Here is a 22,732-nt window from a genome sequence, read left to right as displayed (position 1 = left end):
CTCTCAAGTTTGGACTCACAGGACCCACTCGTGACCCCAGCTGGGGACGCGATGCTGGATGCGGCCGCCTGAGGGCTCAACTGAAGCGCGGCAGACGGAGCGAGCAATCGTTTCGACTATTGTCCTCGTCAATGGTGATGATTTGCAAGCGCTTCGGCCACTTAAATCTCAGGCCGGCGCTATTTGTGGTCCTGTTAGTGTTTGGCGCGTAGCAATGTGGTTTGGCGCACAGTTGTGTCAGTCCCGATAGCTCAGTTGGTTTGAGCCCCTGCCCTCCGACCCAACCACCCGTGGCGGGGCGAGTTCTAGTTGCTTCAAGCGCTCGCTTTTCGCTTTCGGCAGATGTGGTCTGTGGCCGGTGGCCGGTAGCTGCGGGTACGCTAAATGTCAAGTAGCGTCAGAGGGCAGGGAGGACCGTGCCGAACATTGCGACACGTTAAACTTCCGCAGCTAAATCCTGTCGTTGACCTGGAGTTGAATGGTCGGATGGTAGGGGTTAGGGCGCACACAACAAGCGTGCTTACTGCTTAACGTGAGCTGTGAGGCTATAAATTCAACCATTCGAAGAGGTTCTGATTAAAATATTAACAATGTGCGCATTTTACGCTCTAAAGTTTCCGGCAACTCAAAGCTTAGAACCCATGACCCGACGATTAATGGCCGACGCCATAACCGCTTAATCGCTGCGACGGACGCTAACCCGCTCTCCCGGTGGTAAAGCGGCCATTAATGCTCCTCGCTGGTCACGTGGTTGGAGCAGCAGTCTGCCCATTGCAAAAGTGGCTTGCACCTTAAGGCTGAGAGCTTGAAAGCGCGCACCTTTCTTGAAACTACATGACCAAAACATTCTATGCAAATTAACGATAGCGACGAAATTATTAGCGTGACTAATTATTACATTTTTTGCCTAATAACACCGCCTGTAAAACATTTCGTGCGACCATAAGCCGCTGACCTCTAGTCGAATGCCTCTCGCCCTCCACTCTGTCGGCCGCAGGGTTAGGCCACGGACGACATCCGTCTTCATCGGTCTCTCCAGGGAAGAAAATGGCGGCGGCAGCGACGTCACGCCGCTTTTTTCACGACGGAGACCGAGCGCCTGCGAAGGGCGAGACTCGGCCGCCCGCCGCACGACCGACCTCCCCTGCCGGAGCCCGTGTGAGACCGCGACAGGACTCGGGCCGGGCGCTCAGGACATGGCCGGGGACGTCTCGGACGTCCCTGGTGTGACGTCGCTCGTGCCTGCGGTCGCGACCCCGCAGTCCGCCCCAATCAATGAGCACGTCGGAATGGGAGTGGAATGGGCCCGATGCGGTCACGCCCGAACCTCTGCGACAGGCCAAGTTCAAGTGGGTCGAGAGATTGAATCCAGAAATAGTCTCGGCAGTTCCTTGCAGGGGGCGCCACCATAGTCTTCTTTGATCAAGTGATGGCTATTGACTACAACGTTCTTGTGTGACGTCAATGAAGGTAATTGCTGACATCCGGTAATATACAACATGAGCTGCACGTCTGAAATAGCAATAACCAATGCATGTTGGGTTTCATATTTTTTCTCTTCACCGAACACCAATTATTCTGGCTCCGTGGAAGGCGAACCAGATGTACGCCAGATGTCTCCACGCGCGCACAGAATGAGTCGTGACTGTATCTTAATTAATACGGTGATTGAGTGCCGCTCTCCGTCATTCACGGGAGGTCAATCAGTATGTATTTCTCAGCAAGCTGCAGCAGACACACCGGGCCAACAAACCAGCAATATGGGATGAATGCAACCAGCTCACATAGGTATGGCAATAGAGCCAAACATCTAGCGCTGGGCCAGTCCGGGTCAGCGGCCGTGCTTTCCAGAAGATTCTCTTCAAATAGTGACTACTGACTGTAGTTTTATACAGATTTCAGCAAATGACGGACAATCTTGTAAACAAAGAGTTGACAGAGGAATCAAGTGTTCGCACGTTTCAGGACGTTTCAGGGATTGATCGCAAACCTCGGCAGTCAGAGAAGATGAAAACCAAAACCACGGTGCAGCCGAATGTCCTGTTTATAAGCTGCCGAGCGGTTTTAAACAATATTTGACTGATGATGGCCAGGTGCACTGTTACATCTCCAGTTCACAATGATAATGAAAGGTGTGTCATGAGCGATTTACCCAAAGATACAAACATATTGGCATAGGTAGAATAGTTTTTCGGACCATTGTTTTGGTGAGTGTTGATTTGCACACAACCATTTGCAACCAACCAACATTCTCCATTCCTTGCAACAGGACGATCAGACACATAACGATGGCTGGGGAAATGAAATAACCGAAACGTTGTGCGCAAATAACGCCATTGGTTAGTCTAACACTCCTAGCTCACTCCATAGCCATAGCTGTCTGCTAACGTCTGGTCTCTAAAAATCCGCGTTTTTTTGTTTTGTTTTTGTTTTCGTACGTGAAGCTCGCCAACTGACGCCCTCATACACCTCAGCGGCTTTGGTAGCTAACACCAGAGCGAAAGGCTTTGGTTTTGTCGAGTTGAAAACTCAGGATCTCTGAAGACGTCGCCGTCATCACGGGACGCCCCGGCGCCCCTGCCAGCCCCGGCGCCCTTGCCAGCCCCACTCCCCCGCCTGCGCCGGGACCGACCCGACCTACTCGGGTGGCAGGTCACGTCGGCCATCGCCGCTCGTCGAGTCGACGCCGACCTCGCCCGCCGGCGGCCGCCGGACGCCGGAATCGACTGGTAGACGCGTAATTGACGGCAGCGCGCCGCGAACTCGGCGGTGGTCTGCCGCGACCCGCTGCCTCGGGCCACCCAATACATCGCCAGAGCTACTCGGGCGCATCAAATGCATCTGTAGCAGCCGCCCTAAGACGACCGGAATGGAACGCTAAGATAGGAAGACCAATCAGGATCAAGGGAGCGAGCGGGGAGCATGCCGAGATACGGGCGGCGGCCGGCCGGGCCGACGGCCCACACAGCGCTCTGAAATACCGGCTCAGCACCGGCTGGCCGGGGCCCGGCTTTGTCGCGGGCGCTGCGGAATCGATTCGAGCGCGAGCTGCGAGAGAGATTCCGTAGTTTATGAGCGACGTGAGGCTATGGTTCGTGCAGTGCAGCGCATGGAGCAGTGTGCTGAATATCTCACTTCGACCATCGACGTAGGAGTGCCAATCTTCAGCTTTAGATATGGCAGCAGCTGCGTCCTAGCTGCTGCCATATCTGGAGTTGGATGTGCATCTGAAAGACAACAAAAACACGCGCCTGTTTTGCACACGCTTTCAAAAAGAATGTTGGCAGAACGGGAACGTTTGTTTTGCTTTGTCTGAAGAGCTGGTTCCCGTTGTTGCGAGTCAAACTCAGGCTTGATCAGTGAGTGCTGCTCAGATGGAGTGTGTCGTGGACAGAAGGCGTGCTGTTTAAGCCCCTGCTCCTCAGGTCCCCCTCCAAGACACACCCAGAGTTTGGCAGAGCTGTCAGCTAGCATTGTGGAGATTGTGATGCCTTTACAATGCTAAAAACGTCCGACTTCATAGCCAATCCGCTGTGAGGCGGCTGGGCAACTGACAAAAACTCGCTCCTGACTGGCACGTCCGGCGACAGTGATTGCGCGGCCGCGGATGCGGCCAATCGGTTTGGCTGGCTGGCTCGGAGGGGTAGCGCGGTCGGTCAGGGCATGCGACCTCGTCTCTCACGCGTAACACCCCTCCAAGTCCTGGACAGGGATCAATGGCGGGCGTCCAATGTCTGTGTCTGTATCAATGTCTGTCCACGGAACCGAAACTCAGCTCTACGCCGTTCGCACCGACGGGCTAGCCAGCAAAAACGCATTTGAAGCCTCGTATTTTCATCGCATTGGTCTCCGACAATTCCATTGCCAGAGACGTGATGAAATTGTGGTAATACTCGTTCCCTGAAACAGCCTACTGCCGTGAGCTATTTCCTAAAGGCTATGCGCTCCGCTCGCTCGCGCATCGTCTGTACTGATGCTGATGTCCAATTCATGCAAAGTCCGTCATGCGCAATATGAACGCGAGCACACTTCCAAAACGTTCTGCCGGAGTTTGCATAATTCATGGATCAAAAGCGGCACATGACGTTTAAGGGCGGGTATGACTGGCGCCCGCCGCCCGCTCTTCCCGACTGAAATGCGTGCGAATGTGATGAAGCGCGACTGTTATTCCTAATCCGCTGCGTGAGTGCTCGGAGATAGCTCGCCGAAAGCGAACAAAAAGAGAAATGGAGAAGGAAGAGGAGCAGAGGAAGAGTGGCAGACACAAAAATAACAGAACACGCCAGGCGTGGCGGTGGAGGCCCTAGAAGCCAGGCAATCCCGGAGCTGGGCGGCACGCGATGGGTCTGAGCGCGGTCCGGCCCGCCCGTCAACACACCGGGCGGCGGCGGCGCTCGGGCGGCGCGCGCTCTTCATCAGGCGCCGCCGATGGTGGCCGACCAGCGCTGTCATTATCCGCATCGGATACCGAACACCACGGGACGTGCTTGATATGAGGCCAAACGTGTGGCATGAGGTCAGACGTGTGACATAGGCCAAACGTGTTACATGAGATCAGACGTGTGACGTGAGGCCATACGTGTGGCATGAGGCCACACGTGTGACATGGGACAAACGTGTTACCTGAGGTCAGACGTGTGACATGAGGCCACACGTGTGACATAAAACCACACATGCTAAACCAGAACGCCGAACAGGGATAGCATTTGTTATTACTTGGATATTTATCGTTAGGCGCTTTGGCAGCGAAGCATCAGGATTATTGCTAAAAGCGTGTGATCCGTGCCCAGATGATTCATATCAGCATACATCAAGATGCTCCTTCCAATGAATCATTGCAAGCTGTTAAAGAAATTGCCGACTGGAAGGCAATAGTGCTGAGTCTGCAACACACAGTATAAACGGTGTAAATGTCAACAATACAGCTCCAACAGAAAATATACTGCACGTCCGCCACCTAATTTCGCATCATCAATGCTCGTGCGAGCACACACCCCGTCAATTCAGCACATTATGACATCGCTTTACGCCTCGTCATCATTTGCACGCCCCTGCCAGGACTCCATTAGACTTTTTTGTTGGCAAAGGCCCTAAGCCCGGGGCACAAAGAAACATTAGCGAACAAACATAGCACTGACTGTTAAAAAGGGAGGATAAAGCACATGCATGACTTACGGAGTGCGCTGATGGCGATAACGTAAAGCCCCGGAAATGAACAAGCTGTCTGGTGACGGAGTGCTTCATGTGATGCCCGTCACCAGATGCCCCCGACTGTGCCGTCTCCTGTCTGGGAGCAGCCCCAGCCAGCTAATGTGGCGCTGCCGCCCCATGATGTAAGCAAATGGTGTCGATCTGCCCCCCCCCCCCCCCCCCCCCCGGGCACGCCCGCCCAGCACGACTCTCACTCGATTGAGTTATGCCATCGGACGCCACGCCCGCCAAGCAAGCCGACTGCGGCGGCAAAAACACCAATTCCGCGGCGCCCGGCGGTGCCCATATCGACAAATGCGGCGCGCTGGCGGGGCGTGACACTGGCGAGCCGGTCGCCTCTGAAGTCAATTGGAGCCGAAGTGTCCTCGGGCGGTGACAAACTGCAGCGGACGCTCACGCCGTGCGCCCATCGGCAGCCGCTGTTCATCGACAGCGAAGTGGCAGCCGGGCCGTGGCGCCCGCCAGCCCAGCGCGCTAACACGAGCAGACGTGGCGGCGCCCGCAGCGCAGCCAAATCAACTTATCGCGCTGACTCGACTGCACCGTCGACACCCTGTGAGCTGCGCCCACCTCGCGCGGATGCAGCGATGTATGCATATCCGGAGGCAGAGCAGGAGACGCACTCGACGTCTCCTGCTGCACGCCGCCGTGGGAACAGTCAGCCGCTCGGACAGCGGATGTCCGTCCTGGGTGTTAATGGATCCAATATGCTACACGCGACGTTAGAAAACCAGCCATATACGGTGACACATGAGACGCGGCATCGAAGTGTCGGCGCGACATCTCGCTGCGTTTATGAGCTATCAAGACGGGCGCGGAGCGACCATGGTCCCCCGGGCCACAGCTGGCTCACTCACCGCGTTCCTAGCTTCGTTGTTGTGCTGTGCGTTTCCAATTATGTTTGAGCAGCTGCCGATGCATTAAGTCACCGAAGGGACTCAGTTTGCCGCCATCTGCGCGCGCCTATTTTACATGTTGCGATATCCTTGCCTACTATATTGCAACCGCGGCGGCCGCCGAGGACTGTGGTGAAGGGTGAAGGGAATGTTTCGCATTTGAAGATATTGGAGCAAGCATCTGATATAATGAAATAAGCTCACGCATAACTATTGGATTGCGTTTTAAGTGGAAAAGACTGCTATAGACATCACAGTTACCTGTTCAGTATATATGCTCCTCAATATGTCATGGTTTGATTACGTCATCGTACCTTACAACAATGATTGACAGCCAACTGACGGCCGTCATACCCGGAAATTGCACTCAAGAACGCCAGATATGAACGTGTCGACAATACTGTTTGTCTAGGCCGTGATCGCCACATGACTCATGGAATGGCAGGATTTGAACGACGCTGTCATGACGATGCCAGGGTGACTTTCAAATACTCTCCTCGATATGTCTCTCCTCGATATGTCGGCGTGTAGCCCAGAAACTAGAGAACTCAGGTCTTGGGCAGGATTGTGAGGGGTTGTAAACAGCAATAAAAGGTCCTCAAGATGGCTATTTCCCTTCAAAGCTCCATATAAATATGAAGCATTTCTTTTAAGTCATACTGTCTTTGAATGGCTACCGCATGTGAACATTCCAAAAGTGAACCGGTCTGTTCTCCATAAATATACAATCGCATTCGAACTACTAATCAACAGCGTTGCGATTGCATTGTACACGTGAACAAATGGGCGAAGGAGGTTGTTCGAAATTTAAATCTGTAAGCTTGACATATTCAAGTCACGTTGAGGCACTTGGTTCACAGGCAAATTATGAACTAATGGGTTGTTATACGTATACATATGCATAAGAGCACATGCACACAGACAAAGAGAGTGGGAGAGAGAGAGAGAGAGCATGAGAGCGAGAGTACATGCATATATATATATATATATATATATATATATATATATATACATATATATGTGCATGTGTAAGTCCTTCGTTTAATTCAGCAGCAACTGAGAACCTTACGCCCCCGAATCATCATCAAATTGTGGTACTAAACTGAAATCGTATAATGTAATCTTCTGACCAGGCCATCAACACGCCGAAATACCATGTCATTAGGCCATTTCGTTCTACCAGGAGATAAAACAGCCGCAGCCAATCACTGACATTAATTTCACTGATGCATGGCATAAGTTACTTTCCGTGCCAGTTTGAGTAACGCACGCGCTTTTCAAACCACCGCGCGGAAATAACTTTATGAGCGTTCGTACTCTGGGAGCGAGCAATTTTCCAACCCATCAATGGCAACATCGATCAGAAAATCATCCTTGAGTGATTACCAGGCGATTTAATTAGAAGACCGGCCATGAGCGCGCGTGAGCGCAGGGCACAACAAAATGACACAGTCCCAACACCACTCGTCCGGCATGGGCAGCGAAGGTTCGAAGAACGAGGCCCGAGGCCACAAGTACTGACCTCCAGGGTCCGGCCAGTGCCGGTCAGAAGCGCAGCGCCACCCTGTCTTCTGGATCGGGCTCAGCGTCCGTTCCAGCTCGTAGCGGGAATCCCGAGTCCACAGCGGCTCGCCGGACCCCCGGCCGACGTGCGCCGCCGACCAGACACGGCCGAGGACGGCTCGAAACACCCAAAGACCGTCCAAAACGCAGGAACAACCGAGGCCGGTCCGAGACGGGCCGGCACAGTCGGAGACGACCCGAAATGCGGGAGACCACCGAAAGACGCGGGAGCTCGCGGAAGCCGGGAGGGGACCGGCGACCGGCAGCGCTCCCCGCCGGCGCCGGGGACCGACGGTCGACTGGCGTCGGCGGCGGCGGCGACGGTGGCGGCGCGTCGGCGGCGGCTCGGCGCAGACGCCGGTCGATGGGGCCGGCGTGTGTAGGCCGCCGGTGCGGCCAGGTGAGTGGCTGCATGGCCGCGGCTCCGGTCCGGCGGCGGCCGCAGCTGCTGCCGCCGGCGGCCTGGCCCGTGACGAGCGGTCGCGATGAGGGGCGGCAGATGCGCCCCGGTGCCTCCTCCCCCATCACGGCCGCTGCCGCCGTGAGCGGAGAGTTGAGCACAGCGGCAGGCGTCGCAAGTCAATAGGTCTGATCCGTTTAGATCGTGGTGAAATTTGCTGCCCACTTAGGCGCATGTGATGCCGCAGGTCGTTGTTGTAAACAATGTCGCTGGCACTTAACGTGGCCTCTCCGGGCTTGAAGGAACGAGTGTCAATGGATGCATTTCTTTGTGCGCTCTCCGTTCGTTCCGTGCGGTGGCGACTGCCGGACACCCTGATGTCCGCCCACAATGGGCCACACGCCGTGTTTTGCCTTTTCCGGGCGCCGCCTGACAGTGGCTTTCTTTTTCCTCGAGTGGAATTCAGAGGCTCCACACCGGGTCGGGCCTAAAATTGCAAATGTCTGACTACGAAATTAGACATCCTGACCTGACCGGCCGTGCGACAAATTTGTGATTCCTCGGAGGGCTCAGTTCGGGCGCCGGGCCGCTGTCCAGATGAAAGGCGTCCGACTCGCCGAGTCCCCCACAGGCTTTGCCATCAGCAGACGAGGAAATGCTAACTTCAGGCGGATCAAAGCGTCGGCACGCTAGCCCGGTGAGGTCACCACGTCTGGGGACGGGATCATCTGTACTGTGGACTGCTGACGATGTGATAGAATACAGAAACGGAGAGCATAAGAAGCTATCAGTTGTCCCAATGCGATTTAGTGACAGCGTTTGATGTCCGGGCAGGTTTTAAGTCAGCAAATGATGCCTAGAAATCAAGCTAGAAAGACGCGCGGAACAGAAGTGCAGGGAGAGAGAGAGAGAGGGAGAGAGAGAGAGGGAGGGAGAGAGAGAGAGAGAAATAGGGAGATGGAGAGAGAGAGGAGAGAATAACATAGACAACATACGACTGCATGCGCATATCCAACATTTAAACATACTCTTGTTCTTTTGCTCAATCTATTTATGCCAGTGAAAAGGAGGAAAAAAGACGGGCCTTTTTCCTTTTCAATCTCTTAGATGCTCATCACTTATATCACATACATAGTCAAACAGTCATGTTACAGTACCGAGGAGTCTCACACAAGTTGGTCACTATGCAAACAGCAGCCAGAAGTCCTACCACATTACTTTTAACGTTAGTTTGGTTTGTGTCTGCCGCAGCCAATAGCCTTACGTAGTTTGCTAACGCGCCCAATTTGCTCAGAGTGACTTTTTCACTAAAGAGAACCGCCCTGCATATTTCGGTTCACAATGCAGTAATAGCGTGCACGCGCGATATCAGCTGACGCCAAATTATCCGGAATTTCTTACTTGGTAAGGCTGACACACCCACAGGACATGTGTAAGGCAGTTCCGACGCATCCAAACTATACTGATGCGTACTGCTTGGCATTTGGTTCAGGCATACCGATGAGTACCGACAAGATATCGCCAGAACTACGCTCACTTTCATGCAAACATGGAATCTCTAGGTTAGAGGAGGTACGTGGGTCGGTGCAGCGATCCAAATCAGCGGCTGCTCATAGTTGACATTTATCTCACTGCCGTCTACAGAAGACAAGCACGACTTAAGTTCGTTCGCAAGGATCAAGCAGCTCTGCGTATCCATTCTGGCAATTAGCATAAACAAGGTGTGACTGAATTGGAGGTGAGGGTGTGAATTCACAAATCACAAGGTGAATGGGAGACATGTGTGACGATGGCGCATTGCCATCGAAATGCCCTCATAACCATGCAGACAGAACTGCTGAATCTATCAGGCTGTTGGTTGTAACTTCTGAATAATGAGAAAAGATTATAAAAATTTCACACTCAAGACCTACGCAAATGTATTGCGATATTCGACAGCATACCCCGTGAGGCCGCAAGGGATGCACAAAACTGCCTGCTAAGGATGCACTCATGATAATCCAGACTAGTTTCCTTCACTGAACTAAGTACAGGGCAACGCCTTTATTTCCACTTTGTTGGACACAATGTTCATCGGCCATCATCACGCAAATACCATCGTAAACATCTAAGCACATGCAAACAAATAGACCGCAGTGGGAATCAGTATAGCGTCGAGACGGAAAATTCCCGTACCGTAAGAGGCTTAAGAATACACCAGAAACGGAAGCAAACTTGTTCTCGTTTCATTGGTGGGAACAGTCCCACGGGCCATCCATTTAACATGCCAGTTGCACGCTTTCTGGACTCTGCTCTCATTATCATTTTAACTGGCAGTAAAACCGTATAACAAATCCGCATTTCCTTCATGCGGCCCATAAAAGCGCCCAGCCCTCTCCTCCCTGACGTCCGCGGATTCCAAACAGGACCAAGAAGCTTTCCAGCGATCCGGTCGGAAAGTTGGAGACGAAGACGTGCTCGCCCGAGACCGCGGCCAGACCCCGCCTTAACGTACCAGTCCAGCGTGTGTGTCCGCCTGTTCCGCAGGCCAGTGCCTACTGATATGTGCTAGTCCACAACACGTGTTTCTTCTCTTCTCCAGGTCAGCATCCAAGCCTATGCTTATATACAAGTCTACTGCACGTGCTCGTCTCCTACCGGGCACCTGTGTCCTGGTTCGTGGTGATGCACCAGCACCCTGAATATGTCTGTCTTTTCACCAGGTCAACGCCTAAGGCTGCGACAACAAACCAGTCCTTTCACGTGTCTGTCTATTCCTCAGGTCAGCGTCAGCCGGTGGTAATGTACCACCCCGCCGTGTAAACAGGCCCGTCGTTCCCAGGCCGGCACCGACTTTGCCATGACAAACGGCCGTGTGTCAGTGCCGCGCAGCTCCCCGCGCTGCCGTTAATTGTCTTTCGTTAGCAGGATCAGTGCAAACGGCGTCGTGCCATGACAAACGACCAGGTCAACAGCGGCGCTGCGCCTGCGCGGGGGCAACATTAGCGGCGCAGCATTGGCGTCCAGCGTCATGGCGATGTCCTGTCGGAACCGGCACACACACACACACCCAGCGACAGGCTGCTCCGAGTCAACCGTGCTCCGATGGTCTGTTCCGACTGGCCTGAGTCGGTGGTGACTCTGTAAGAAGCTGCTCCGAGTTAGCGATTTGATCTCTTGTTTTTTCATTAAAAAGAAGCGTGACGTACGTCGTCACGTGACCTTTTATGGAACGCCAGAAACTACGGTGTTTAATCTTACGTTCAGAAGCCGCGGCGCAACTGGGGCTTCCGATCATACTCGGACGGGGACCCACCTCGGAGTCGAAGGCGCTTACACTCGGCCATAACGCTTCCGCTAACGATTTTATAACAGATGCTTTTTTCGGTGACGTAGACAAACGGAGCTTTAGGGCCATGCCCCGCCCCGCTGTAGCGAGGAATAGGTTTCCTGACTTGTGAAAACACCACTATTTGGCGGTTTAAGACATCCTTAGTGTTTTTAAAACGTTAAAAAATTAGATCTCGAGGCTCAAAATGGGATTCCGAGCTGAAAAATGCAGTTCAAAGCCGGAAATAGGGCCAGTGTAGTAGCAAGGTGACGAGTGGCTCAACGCCTACCTCCTTTGCCCCGATTTGATCCCCAGCAGTGGGCTGAATCCTGGTTACCCCACGAGAACTATCTGATTACTTCATGGCATAGTTCTCACAAAACCAGGCAGATAAGCAACGACTGTCATCATTTCGTTCTGTTCAGAAAAAGGGATTTGTAAGGAAGTGCCGCTTCAAGTTGGTGGTGATGGCGTAATGTCATGCAAACGGTGTCTTATGGGGAGTGGCAACGCCATTGTCTTCCTCAGCCGTTGACAGTGTCTTGAAAGGCTGGTCGGTGTTAACGACGTCCGATGACATGACAGACGACTGGAGTGAGATTGGTGACAGCCTCAGGATGAACCATCGTGCATCAATGAAGACGTCAGGGCAAGCATCTGCTGCCAGAAAAGATGTTGTGTCCTTTGCTGACCGCACCCTAATGTCTTTCAAGAGCCACATCATAGATAAACCACCATCATTCCGTCACTCAGTAACCATTCGTCAACATCCCTAAAGGCAACCAGGCGAGTTCCCTGGTTTCATACGGTCTAAAAACACACCTCGCTCCATCTGTTGGGACTGGCAACACTAAATCATCTCTTTCATTTGGCAATCGCATATTCCAGTCCGTTTCCCAAGCAAACACACTCAGAGCAGCTGCCGGCACGGTCGATCAGCAGCTCCAGCAGCGGCCACCGGCGGAACACGCGAGTCCAATGCACTGCAGATGTTCAGACGAACGCGAGCGCACGCCGCGTGGGCTGTGAGCCGGTGCTCCGTCCGCATCTGGACTAAAATAGGTCTAGCTGGAACGCTGGGATCTCCCACACCGCCCTGCCGCTGTCAGTGGCTGTCAGCGGCTGTCAGCGTTGTCAGCTGAAGTCGGACGGCACGCCTTGCGGCGGAGCCTCGCTGGATGCGCCAGTGCAGTCACGTGCTCGCCGGCTTACGTCTCGCGACGGATAGCGTTTTTCCATGGGTCGCACTTGTCTCGCGGCTCCCTGTCGTATGATCACTTCCTCCCGTTGTTCCTCTCGGTGGACAACGTCTGAGTTGTACGGAAGGTGAATTATTGTCGTTCGGGTTGCGGGTTTCCAGCACATTTAAGGCCTGTCCACTCTGTTGCGTTTCAGTACGAACTGGGCTTAACACACCTCTCGAAAGCCTTCAACTTTTGAAAAATCAAGCACTGTCACGTCATTCAAAAATCATCACGGTCGTTTTCTCAAGAAACACAAACTTTCCGATGCTTTTTAGATTGGCAGTCGTCCATAATTGCGTGATCAGCTGATTGCAGTCGGCCGTTATCGGGGCTGGCCCCGCTCCCAACGGAGCGTCCAAACACGCTGATAACGATTCATTACAGAGCGCCGGCGTCCCGGACCTGTAATGATGATAAGTGACTGCAGTAGACGAAGACACGTGTCGGCTGGGTCAATACAGTGCAGACAACGGGAGCGAATTATGAGATCATAATTATCGCTGCGTCACAGAGCAGCTGGGATGGGAGGGAGACGCAGGAGCCACTCGCGCGCTGACGCCAGTTTGAGAAACGGAGTAAACTTGAGCAAGCTGAGCGACTTAACAGGAGGGAAACCGACTGGACGACTTTCCTCGAATCGTGTCGGCACAAATTATCCACACTTTTAAGGAAGTGTTCCACGTCTGTGTCGGTTTTTGAGCTGAGATAGCCATCCTGAAGATCATTCAGTGCAGTTCACAGCCCTGCGCTTTTAAAAACTGAAACCCCTCTAGTTTCTGAGCACATCCCTGCTCCCGGGGCAGCATCCGGCATGTGCAGACTGTTTCGTGCAGACTATTTCAAGGTCACCCAGGCATCCATGACGTCCTAATATCGTCATTGAAATCATGTCATTCTCATGGTCATGTGAGGATCTAGTCCAATTTAAATGCAGTTGTCGAGTTTTCCATATCTGGCTTCCGTGATCACGATTTTCAAAGATAACAGCCATCAATTTTATTTTGATCGATATTGCGCAAAGTGCGATGACGTAATCAAACAATGCCTTACTGAGGATCATATTTACTAACCGGAGAATTGTTTTGTCTAGATCAATCCTTTCCACTTAAACTCATGCCAAGAATAACTGAGCTTATTTCAACATATCCGATGCTGGCTTCAATATCCTCAAATGTGGTACATTCCCTCTAATATCGACAATTGACCTTCATATGCACGGTTTTCTGATGTAGTGGAAGCATTTGCGGCGCTTGGGAAATTTTCACAGGTTAGACGTTCTAACTTATTCGCCCAGATTTCCGTTTAAGCCTACCGTTATAGATTTCGGTTGCGGCTGCGACGGCGAAGGGCATTCCAGAGTGTATCGCCGTGTTCGTCAAGGTGCCACTGCAGACCACTTCAGAAGCCGGCGCAGGAAGCTGGGTACGACAAAGCAGACCTAGTATGTTTAACCCAACCTTCATCTTATTCCTGGGCATAGGCCCAAGGAACGCCAGTGTTTCGGCGAATGACTGGATACAAGCCCCCCCCCCCCCCCCTCCCCGCCCTCCCCCAGTAACGCTCGAGCACCAGCGCAGCCGGGCGCACAAGGCATGAGCGATGGCTGCTGGAGAACCAGGCCCCATTATTCATCAAATGGTTCATTATGCGAAAGCCTAATAGACCATAAGGCGACGAAATACAAATAGCACGGATGGATATTTTCCGCACCGTTATCGTGCGTGTTAATGCCATGGCCCCACATTGCCCCCCCCCCCCCCCCCTCCTCCTCGCTGCAGCCCCGCACACGCCGTACACCAGCGCAGACGAGGTGCGCCCCCCCCCCCTCTCCCCACCGCCCGCCCCCCACAATACGCTCACCCCGTCTCCCACCGCCACGAACCGCTCACCCGACAAAAAACCAGAACGACTATGTTCCGCTAATCGCCCCAACTAAGCCTAACCATGGCCATCGACTCAGGCCATTGAGCGCCTGTTAATGCGTGCTGCCCTCGGCTCTGACCTTCCAGCTGAGCCCAGGCAGCGCGGCGCCTGAGCGGACGTTCGCGGCGCACGCCAGCCCCCGGGTCAACCGGAAGAGCCGAGCGGCGATAGATCGGGCTTATCTGCCGTACACGACCGAGGCCGACCCGTCCGACCACCATCTCCGCCCGAGTAATTAGAAGTGATGGGCTGACGGAGAGGCGGCGGCGCCCCTGGGGCCACTAGCGACCTCGGCCGATCCGCCGCGACCGCCCAGCGCCCGCGCCACGTTATGACCCCTAGTCAAATTGGCCTCCTTACGACCAGGCCGGCCTCTCGAGACGCTCGTCACGCAGTCGTCAGGGTTCGCCGGAGCGAGCCGGCCTGAACAGAGCGGCGGCGAGGGCCGTCGGTCCGCCCGCTCCTTCCGAGGTGGCATCTTTATCTCACCACGGCCGGCCGGCTGTGGCATGTGAGGTCGGTCGTGCTCACATGTGGGTCCAGCTTCTTGTACAGGGAGCCTTGTGAATGTGGGTGGCACCGCCGTAAGTACGACTTTTGGCGGATGCTCATGTCGTCTGAAATATCGTATCTGCTCTGTCTTGTCAAAATGGTTTCAGAGGGGATCCACACCGTCAAATGGAGATAAACTGGCCTCTAAGAGCGGCGTAAAATCCAAACCGACGCTCCGACAGCTTACTGTCTTTAGTTTATGTCTTTTCCTTCCATATCACATTACCTCTCCCGCTCTCCCTCCTGTGCTATATCACTATGTCACTCTGTCCGTATCACTCTCGCTCCTTCCACCCACGTTCTCTCTTCTCGCTACCGCTCTCCCGCCCTCTCTCTCTCTCTCTCTCTCTCTCTCTCTCTCTCTCTCTCTCTCTCTCTCTCTCTCTCTCTCTCTCTCTCTCTCTTTCTCCATCTCTCTCCCTCTCTCTCCCTCTCTTTCTTTTTTTTTCTCTCTCTCTCTCTCTCTCTCTCTCCATCTCTCTCCCTCTCTCTCTCCTCTCTCTCTCTCTTCTTTTTTCTCTCTCTCTCTCTCTCTCTCTCTCTCTCTCTCTCTCTCTCTCTCTCTCTCTCTCTCTCTCTCTCTCTCTCTCGCCCAGAGCGCACTCGGCCCGTCAGCGGGTTGGGCGGCGGGTGGGGTTTGGGGCGGGGCGAGCCGGTTTGTGCGGCTCGTGTCGGAGGGTGCCACGCGTGACCGGGGGGCGGGGCCACGAGCCCGCCCCCTGGAATATAGACAGACGGCGCGGCACGCAACCGACGGCCGACCGCACGCATCGATTATAGATGGCCGGTTACGGAGGCCGCCACGGCCGACCAGAGCTGGTTACAGCCGAGGTTTCGCACCGGAACCGGAGCTGGTTACCGAGCGGGTAACGCTGGGACCACAGCCGGTTATGGGAACAGCCACGCAAGGATCAGAGCCGGGTACAGGAGAGGCTATACTCGGACCAGAGCTGGGTGAGGAAGGCGTTGGGCGTCGGATAGCGCACTGAGATTGGAGCTGCTTACGGAGGGATTACACTAGCAGAGGTGCTTAAGGATCCGCACTGGGACGAAAGCTGGCTGCGGCACAATGGCCAGGGTATTGCCAGACTGGTTAGGTAACTACATAAGTGCAGCACTACACTCCATGGGCCTAAGCAGCCTGCTTTCTGCAGGCCACAGGTGTTCAGGCTAGGTCCATTTTCTTTGTGCAAGCGTCTAGAGCCTCCTGGAGCTCATCTGGTTGATGATTCTCGGGAGGGTTACGGTATGCCTCCATCTGACACCACGCGCGTGCCGTGACCGTCGAGAGCTCCTCACATTTCTCTTGAAAACGGAATTGTCGTCTCTCGCTTGCACAGCATAAATGCTGTTGCCCTCAGCCTCAATGCACTATTGATCTTTCGGATTCAGGTACAGCTGATATAATACATTACATGCGGACGCATCCTACCATCTTCACAGAGACATGCACTCAGCCGGTAGATACGATACGAGCGTTTTTATTCGAGGATTCTGATGCACTGTTCAGTGACATGTTGCTGGCATTAACCGCTTCTAAAATGGCATAAAGGGACTCGCCGTCCAACGCAACACCAATTTCAGTTTCCGAAGCATGTGTACTTTTGAAGGCGTGGGAGGAGGAAAGATCTCAAGCACGTGACCTTGGCAGCCCCAATGGTCATATGGATTGATAGTGGCTCTGCTTCACTCAAGCATCCGTCATCCTTGAATGGGCCATCCACGCCTCCAAGAGTACTCCCCAGCTCCCCAACCCGCCTAGCTTGCTGGGAACAGGGGGAGGAGCCCTTGCCACGTCCGCGGCGCTCGACAATTTGCGATGCGTATTATACTGAAGTGGTCCCATCCTTCGCCGCGCCCAGAGATAAAATGCTGTCACCGACGTCGTTATTAGGACCGATTGTTTTACGATAATGGCATTGTGCAGCCATAAATTGCAATCCGACAGGATCCCTGCCCGGGCCCCCGGCGCGTTTCTTCCCCCGCGCTCGCGAATAGCCGCTGTTGTGCCGCGGATTCGTCCAAGCTGGTATTACCAGACAGACACATGTGACGGCTCAGCCCCTGAAGAGCAGGGCCTGCTCTAGCGACCCCGGATCGATACCCACAGCCAGTGCAGCGCTATGTCCGCGGAGGCAATCTTGTCCGGCTGGCGTTGCATGTCGTAGCTTCGGTCCACTGTCACGGCCATGTCCGGGACAGGTCAGGGAACTGGCACAGCTGCTCGGCTCAGCTATTTTCGAGCGACATGAACTCCTGATGAATGTTCTGCTGATTCGAGAGGGCGGGATGCATTGATCTGCTCGTGTCCATGCTCATACTTACATGGCAAGGCCGCTGTGGCGCTGTGCTCGACATATGCACCTCCTGATTTGGGACGAAAATTGTGCACTTGAATGCATGCTAATCGTAGAATCGAAAGCCAAGCATCGTCACCTCTCGAATTGCTAACGCATGTCATGTTGATAACATCTCTTTTTGTGGCCAGTAGCCAAAAACATGATTCTAATATGATTTAAATTGTGTGCTCGCTTTCTTATTCGTTCGAAGAATTTATGTGCTTTTAGTTCTGATGGTCAAACTTTATTCGGGCTGGTAACCATACCTGTTTTTTTTTGAATGCCTCACCAGGCCTGCGTCATCCTTTCAAAAACTGCTCCAACTTAAGGTTGCGCATCGACTTGCTCATGGCACGCAACGGCAGGGATTTAACAAACAAGTTCCACTTCCGCCAACCCAGCGACTCGTCTCGCGTGCTGGATACACCCAGGCGCCCGGCAGCGCTCCCCACGCGGAGCCGCGACGCAGCTGCTGCGACACAACCCCCCCCCCCCCCCTCGCCGCCACGCCCTGTGGATGGTCGGCGGACAGGCGGAAGGCTTGATCCCAGGATAATGAAAAAGGGGGAAGGATGACAAGTAAATAAACTCGGCCTATCGGGGGATTTATTTCGGGGACGCAATCGTTCCTTCCATCGTGAAGCTATAAAAAACAGCAAATATTTGGAGGAAAGAATGACAGATATATTGCTGGCCTGGCAATATTCCACCCGGATGGCCAGCGTGTAACAACAAGCTTGCAAGGAGTAGTCTCAAACCTGCTAGACCCAGGAATATAACTCAGAGCCCAGTGCGTTCATTCACAAGGTACTTCAGACATGCCAGAACATGCGCATTGCTTGGATGCTTTTTTCACGCTGCAATTAATACTGCACCATTGATTTCACATTTGCCAATAATGAAAGGGAGGTCCAGGTTATAAAGGTCGCATTAAGAGCCGAGCACGTCATCAGTGCGCTCCAATCCACCCAGTGAAGGCCACTTCGACATTCCAACAGTCACATTACACGTCGTTGCACCGGGCAGATGCGTAGCGACGATACACATGCATTCAGACAGAACGGAACACACAACCAGGCAAGCACTTTTTTGAGCACACACACCGAACGATTAAGCCCTTACAAGGGGTAGCCTTAAGACATTGGCCGCCCTGTGTCACGCAACATGAAAACAGTCTCTTCAGCCCAAGATGCTTACCAGCGCTGTAGCATGTCTCGACGCTGACAGGTGTCCTCCAGCCATGTTCCGTGTGACAGGTTATGCGTTTTGCCCCTGCGCTGTCCTGTGTGCCAGTGCGCCGCGCTCTGTCGCGCGCGCCGTATCTGTCTGACCGGTGGACTTGCACCGTTCCGTCTCCCGCCCTGCATCTGCCCCTGATCCAGCACTGGGCTCATATCCCGCGCCGTCCCGTGTCCAAGTACGTCTCCTATCTCTGTCATCCCATCACCGGCGTGCCGCCGTCGCCGTCGCCGCCACAGCCGCCTTCGCCGCCGCCGCTGCCGCCGCCGCCGTCGCCGCCATCCGTATGCAGGACATGTGCGCCGGTTGTAAAGACGGCTGGCAGGCAATACGGTCCGGATGATGTGTGGGCCACCCCGGCCAGTTATTCTTTATGAGGGAGCACGCATGAAAAATGGCCGTGGAATATAGGGACGCCGCTGGCGGCCCGGCGCTGCCAGGCCCGCGCGCCGGCAATAGGAGCCACCAATAGCGCTGGGCGCGGGCGTCCAAACAGCTCGCTGGCGGCAGGACAAACAGCGCTGACAAATTGTACCGCGGCGCTTCTAACCACCCTGAAACTATTACTTTCAAGCCGGTGCTAGCCGCGTTTGACCATTCGCCCGGCGGGATATGTCCTCCGATCGATGTCGGGGTCTCGTCACGGACGCGCGCCCGGCCAGAGGATGGCGCGCCGGCATCTGGAAGTCAATAGGTACAGCGCCGGTTGGACTTGGCCCAGCTGAGCCAGCTAACTCTGACATGGTCTGGCTTCCGTCTGGTAATCGGGCGTCGGCTGCTGCCGGCGCGCTGCGGGACGTCCGGCCGGGGGCGGCAGGCGGCAGGCCGCCTGCTGCGAGCAGAAGCCCCCGGCCGGACGCCGCCGCCGGCGCCGAGGGGGCGCCGTGCGCCGCCGAGCGGCGCCGCCGCCGCCGCCGGCCGCCGCCGCCGGGGGGCGCCGCGCGCCGTCACCAGACCGCCTGATGACGCGACACTATTTGGCTGACGTCGCACGACGAAACCTCGCGATTTGGTGCCATACTGTTTCGGTGATGCGCGTTGATGTGGGTTCGTTTGTCAGTAACGTGTGCGCACTATGCCATGTTGCATGATAATGTAAATACATGCGAGACCAAACAGCTAAATTATGCCTGATCTACGAAGGCATATTTCTTGAGAACATTGCCCCTCCGTCAATGTTCATCACTCATTGTAAAGAACGAGACCAAGTGGATGAATTGGCTTCGTTCTCGAAGACAGTGATGGGGTGGTCGAACTTGAAATTCATCAACAGGGTACACCTGCTGGTGGATAGTTTCGTCGGGCTACACGCACAGGAATATCTAATAAAACGGGCTTTTTCAGACTGAGCCTTTTTCTAGCAATTTCCTTCTTGGATGTGCTGGGGGAAGCCCGAAAAATAATAAAACAAGAGAACTTACAAGATGCGACTGTTTTGTTAAATAACTCCACCACCTGTTTCGCAACAGCACTGTTCTGTTTATTTTGGGCTCACCATCTGTTAACGGTTTCCAGTTGAAGCAGGCAGCGGGCGAGGAGCTTTTCTTGGAGCCTTTTTTAACCCCCCGTAATTACAGAACGGGATATTTTTAGTGTTTCAGTGAACTTATTAGTCGTGGACCTGACTTATGAGTGTAACGTACGACTGAAGTGAGTGACAGATGAAGTAAGCAGTTGTTTCGTATGGGCAAAAATTTCGGTAGCCTGTTGTGACTTAACTTTGCGGCCAAGTCTCAATGTTAGACATTTTATTCTACCTAGACCTGACCTGTATCTAATTGAAAAGCTGTTAACTAGTTTATGAGGGACCTGAAAGGCCGCAAAACAGCATGTGAATTACTTTCTGGAACATAAATGGTCTCCCGATAGGATTCGAACTATGTCCTAAGTTTCAACGGATATTTCTCACAAAATTTTAAAAAGATCATGATTCCTTAAGACCAGTGGGCAAAGTTGCAAAAAAATAGAACACGCCGGTTCCGGAACTCAGGAATTCAATCCCGGGAGTCATATATGGGATCTAAACACATGTCTGGTACGCTGCACGCAAAACATATGAGGTGAGTTGGCTGGCGCTTGTGCAGAATTACTCTGAGTTCGAGAACATTCATGCATAAGGTTCAGGAGAAACGTTTGTTGAGTTTGATGAAACTCGGGAACTCTGACATACTTAACACACCGAAAGAACACGGACAACTACAAATTACATAGCGTTCCCTAGATCTGCACATCGATGCAGATGTAGCCTATCATGACGTCAACACTTATTGACTAGTCGAGTGATGCGAGGAGCAAAGGCACGGAAAGGTAGATAGCACATTTCTGAAAAAAACACAAATCTTAATGTGGAGTTTGTTGGTTGTAACCAAGTATCATTCAAACCTAACCCACGTCAAAACTCGTACAAACGAATTTTTGAAATCGTGTGGTAGATGGTAAGCACATGTACTAGTTAGCCAATGGAAACACCGTGCTTAGGATAACAAACTCAGTGCCTCTCACGTTTTGTGACCCACGCAAAGCGTGCCTCACTCTTGTTGGTCTCTTTTATCGGAAGTATGATGTCATCCATCCGCCAACCATGCCACTTAATACCAATCTAGTGCATATATCACCGTTGCGGTGCCAGCTGTCAGCAGTTAGCTAGTGTCAACTATCCCTAAAATAAATCTGCTGTCTCTCAGCCTTGTGTTTCGCCGTTTAGCTCTATTTATAGGTGCATCACCCTTTAGGTGCTGCAGTGTCAGTCAGAAACAAAGCAGCTTTGTGTAAATGATGACCGACTCTTCTAGCAGGTGGCCGCAACGTACACAATCTTGTCCTATCAGCGTGCTCGTCCGAACGCGGGCTGTGTTTGCATTCCGGGAGACTCCCAGAGCTAACTCTTCGAAATTATTAAATGAAAAGACGTCTCCAATTTTCAGGTTCACCTACCTCGTGTGAGCCACCAGGAGATTGCTGCCTGCTGAAGTCGGTCACCATTCAGCGGCCCGGCGAGTCCGCCCTGCCGCCCCCAGCAGTCGGAGTCGGAACTCCCGGCCGCCTGGCCACGCGGTCTGTTCTCCGCCGGCCGCGCGCTGTTGAATCGATACCGGCGACTGTTCCGAGCGTCCGCCGCAGTGGGCCTTGACCCTGCCGTCGGCCGCGGTCGCGTCGCGGGGCCCGCTCCAGGTCAGCCCGGGCTGGGTCGCTCGGCGCCGGGCCTCTCCGCGCGGCTCTCCTGCCCGCGGCCGGCCGGCGCGGCACCGGTGCCGCCGGCGGTCGCCGCCTGCCCTGGCCCTGCCGGAGCCGCGGCGGTGCCGCTGACCCGCGTTCGCCGCGACAGCGAGCCGGTCGCAGACGGCGAGGACGGACGCGGGTCGACGGCGTCGGCGGCCGGCCTCTCCTCCGCTCGTCGGGGCCGACGCTCGACTGGTGCCGGCGGCGGCGGCGGTGGCGGCGCGCGCCGCCGGCACCGGTCGATGGCAGCATGTGTAGCGGGCGGTGTGGCCAGGTGAGGGGTCATGACCGACGCCGACGCGGCGCTGACCACTCCGACCGGAGGCCGGCGCTCAGCATCAGCTGTCGCAGACTCAGAGCTCTCCATCCCAAAGCCATCCTTGCTACGCCAGATGATGGCCGCGTCTTAATGTTTCGTCTTTCATGAGCTTTTTATATATGTTGGCTACCCGGGTGATATGAGAATTATTTAATTTCATAGTGCATCATGCCATAACTGCGGAGTGCAGGGGTTCTGCAGGGTAGGTCCCTGTTACGCCTGTTGACCACCAGAACGGCTCAGCCAAACGCTCCCAACCATCGATGAACCACCAAAGCGAGTGGTACAGTTTCGTGCAATCTCCACTATCGACGATCAGCGGTATTTACGAGCAGAGGGAATTGGGCTGGAATTCAATTACCTGGTTCGGCGCCTCGAAAAAGCCAGGATTTGTAGCCAAAGCCGAAGAGTTCTAATGCACTGCCGCCGGAACCGTTTTTCCACCACGATATAGCCCACTCCGTAAATCCCACCGAAATATGTTTACCTACTGCTGAAACCAATTGATCCATTGTGT

At 54.0% G+C, this 22,732-nt stretch overlaps 1 protein-coding gene across 1 annotated transcript in view; it reads right to left on the bottom strand.

Annotated features, from left to right (window-relative positions):
• The window catches only part of LOC119091641 (uncharacterized), a 49,983-nt gene extending 28,134 nt beyond the window's left edge, over positions 1–21,849 (bottom strand). Inside the window, exon 1 of the mRNA XM_037214447.1 lies at positions 21,612–21,849. The gene's annotated coding sequence lies outside the window, so the exon portion shown is untranslated. The remainder of the gene's footprint in view (positions 1–21,611) is intronic.
• Between the last annotated feature and the right edge of the window lie 883 nt (positions 21,850–22,732).

The sequence above is a fragment of the Pollicipes pollicipes genome, unplaced genomic scaffold (assembly GCF_011947565.3).
Source record: "Pollicipes pollicipes isolate AB1234 unplaced genomic scaffold, Ppol_2.1 Scaffold_3447;HRSCAF=4054_pilon_pilon_pilon, whole genome shotgun sequence".
In the NCBI taxonomy this organism is placed as follows: Eukaryota; Metazoa; Arthropoda; class Thecostraca; order Pollicipedomorpha; family Pollicipedidae; genus Pollicipes; species Pollicipes pollicipes.
This window is presented reverse-complemented; position numbering and strand designations above follow the sequence as displayed.